Source organism: Tachyglossus aculeatus, chromosome X3, assembly GCF_015852505.1.
Source record: "Tachyglossus aculeatus isolate mTacAcu1 chromosome X3, mTacAcu1.pri, whole genome shotgun sequence".
NCBI lineage: Eukaryota > Metazoa > Chordata > Mammalia > Monotremata > Tachyglossidae > Tachyglossus > Tachyglossus aculeatus.
In genome coordinates this window covers 1,794,834-1,798,149 of record NC_052099.1, presented here as the reverse complement: position 1 = coordinate 1,798,149, position 3,316 = coordinate 1,794,834, and the positions used below count along the sequence as shown (strand labels likewise).

The 3,316-nt window shown below is 44.2% G+C and overlaps 1 non-coding gene across 1 annotated transcript; it reads left to right on the top strand.

Moving 5' to 3' along the window:
* The first annotated feature begins 2,180 nt into the window (after positions 1 to 2,180).
* Positions 2,181 to 2,318, top strand: LOC119949049. The gene has a single exon (XR_005457145.1). It is a non-coding gene; the product is annotated as a small nucleolar RNA SNORA7 (small nucleolar RNA).
* Positions 2,319 to 3,316: the final 998 nt, after the last annotated feature.

Sequence of the window (3,316 nt, the reverse complement as noted above, 5' to 3'; positions counted from 1 at the left end):
CGTTTTGAGAATAGTGAATCAGTGAAATCAGTGAATAGTGAATCCGTGAAAAGAGCACGGGCTTGGGAGTCAGAGGTCGTGGGTTCTAATCCTGACTCCGCCACTTATCGGCTGTGTGACTTTGGCCGAGTCACTTAACTTCTCTGTGCCTCAGTTACCTCATCTGTAAAATGGGGATTAAGACTGTGAACCCCACATGGGACAACCTGATGACCTTGTATCTACCCCAGCACTTAGAACAGTACTTGGTACATAGTAAGCGCTTAACATATACCATTATTATTATAATAATAATATAATATAATATAATATAATATAATATAATATAATATAATATAATAATATAATATAATATAATATAATATAATATAATATAATAATATATAATATAATATAATACATTTATATTTAATATCAAATTAAATATTAAATTAGTATATATTACAATATATAATAATAGTGATTTAATATTTAATTTTCTCTTTTAAGATCAAAAACAACACTAAAGACACCCCTGAATTATAGGCAATGAGATTGAATAGCAAAAGAGGCAAAAATTCTCCCTATGAGCCAGTCTTGGGATAGAAATTTGACCACTAAAAATGTTCTAGTACCTCACTGCCTTGACCCTAGGGATGGGAACTGGGAGCTTGGCCCTCGTCCACTTCCCTGCTAACCCAATAGCTTCCAAGACCTCTCTCTGTGTCTTCCCACTCTAACTGGAGAAGTGAGCAGGGCTGAGAAGCCAGGAAAGGCAGCTAGGCCTGCTCTCCCAAAACATTTCACCTGATGTCTATCTGTACCCCTAGCCCACATCCCCCCCTAGCCCTGTCAGCAGTTGTCAGGGTGGGGAATAAACAGGGGACAGGATAGCCTATCCGGGTCAGTCTCCCCACTGTGCCCGATTCTTGAGTCCCCGTCTCCTCTCCGTTCTGGGAATCAGATGAAAGAGGCACAGGAATCCAGAGCCTGGGGAAAACTGATTCAGACCAAAGGCAGCTGGAGAAGGGGTAGAGGGATTGGACCTGGTGGATCCTCTCTATCTCTTGGCTTCCTGGACTCCTCTCTGCTCCTTTGGCCCCCAAATGGAGGGAGCTCAAGAGTCAGGGGGGATGAGTGGAGTTCAAATGGAGGAAGACGGGATTGGATCCAGTCTGTTCTTCCCATCCTCCCCTTCCTACCCCACAACTTCTGACTTTGATGGGGATGGATGGAGCAGACAATGTTTGGGCACCGTGGTTGGGGAAGGGAAGGTTCAGCCCCTATCTTTCATTCACTCATTCATTCAATCGTATTTATTGAGCGTTTACACTGTGTGCCGCACTTGGGAGAGTACAATATAACAATAAACAGATGCATTCCCTGCCCACAACAAGCTGACAGTCTAGAGGGGGAGACAGACATTAATATAAATAAATTACAGATAATAATAATAATGTTATTTGTTAAGCGCTTACTATGTACCAAGCACTGTTCTAAGTGCTGGGGTAGATACAAGGTAATCAGGTTGTACCACATGGGGCTCACAGTCTTAATCCAGCACTTAGAACAGTACTACAGTGCTTAGAACAGTGCTTTGCACATAGTAAATGCTTAATAAATGCCATTATTATTATTATTATTATTATTATTATTAATCCCCATTTTACAGATGAGGTAACTGAAGCACAGAGAAGTTAAGTGACTTGCCCAAAGTCACACAGCTGACAAGTGGCAGAGCCGGGATTAGAAGCCACAACCTCTGACTCCCAAGCCCGGGATCTTTCCACTAAGCCACACTGCCTCTTACATACATGTACAAAAGTGTTGTGGGGCTGGGCTGGGGGATGAATAAAGGCAGCAAGTCGGAGTGACTCTAAAGAGAGTGGGAGAAGAGGAAATGCGGGCTTAGTCAGGGAAGACCTCTTGGAGGAGATGTACCTTCAATAAGCTCTGAAGGGGAGAGAATAATTATCTGCCAGATTTGAAGAAGGAGGGTTTTCCATGCCAGAGGCAGGACATGGGCGAGGGGTTGGCGGTGAAATAAATGAAACTTAGGTATTGTGAGAAGGTTAGCATTAGAGGAGCAATGTGAGCAGGCTGGGTTGCAGTGGGAGAGTAGAGAGGTGAGGTGTGATTGAATTCTTTAAAGTGCTTTCCAGTGCAGAGGAAGGGAGTTTATCCAACCCTACTGTTCAAGTCACCTCTCAGGATCACAACTGGAGAGTTTCCAGTACTCTACCAATCTCGACTACGGGAGGGAGAGTCAAGCAGATGCATACCCATTCCATTCCTAGCTTGGGCAGTGACTAGCGAGTAGAAGGCAATCTGCTACAAGTCAAAAAATCACCTATGTTGGGCAGCAACGGCCTGGGAGCGAGTCGAGGGCGGAGACTCAGGTTTACTGCGTGGAAGGAGGCTTCTGTATTTTTACCAAGAAAAGTCTCTGGATATACTACCAGAGCAATTCCAGATGGAGGAGGGGTGTTCTGGGAGAGATGTGAAGCAGAGAAGCAGCGTGGCTCAGTGAAAAGAGCCCGGGCTTTGGAGTCAGAGGTCATGGGTTCAAATCCCAGCACCGCCAATTGTCAGCTGTGTGACTGTGGGCAAGTCACCTAACTTCTCTGGGCCTCAGTTACCTCATCTGTAAAATGGGGATTAAGACTGTGAGCCCCCTGTGGGACAACCTGATCACCTTGCAACCTCCCCAGCACTTAGAACAGTGCTTTGCACATGGTAAGCGCTCGATAAATGCCATTATTATTGTTATTATTTATTATTATTATATGTCCATGACGTCACTGTGGGTCAGACACAACTCGACAGCATAAGACAACAACTGTTCAAGTATTTGGTGACAAAAGATGACTTGTCTAAGGATCAGGGAACCACTGGGAATAAGAACATAATAGTTACAATGACCCCCAAGTGACCTAGAAGAATGAACACGCCTAAGTACCTGGGTGATTGCTGGAAAGAATTAGAGGCCACTCACAAGAGGCCCTAGTCTTATACCACCCTTGCAGATAATCCACACTCCTACCAGCCTTCAAAAGTTGTACCACTTCAACAGACTTTTCATGTGGTCTTCTCACATTTACAGGGTTAGAAGAGTTTGCATCGCCTAATAGTGAGAATTCACTGTAGCCTCAAAGATGGATGAAATCAGTGTCATGAGTCCTAGAGGTCATCCAATAACATCTATATTTGCTGGTCCCCACCCCTGCTCCCCTCTATCAGGAGCTTGACCTTTCAGGCTGGTGCTGATTTGCACACTGATTTCTAGTTTCATCCAAGGACCTAGGAAAGGACAGGTCTTCCAAACATGGAAAAACTT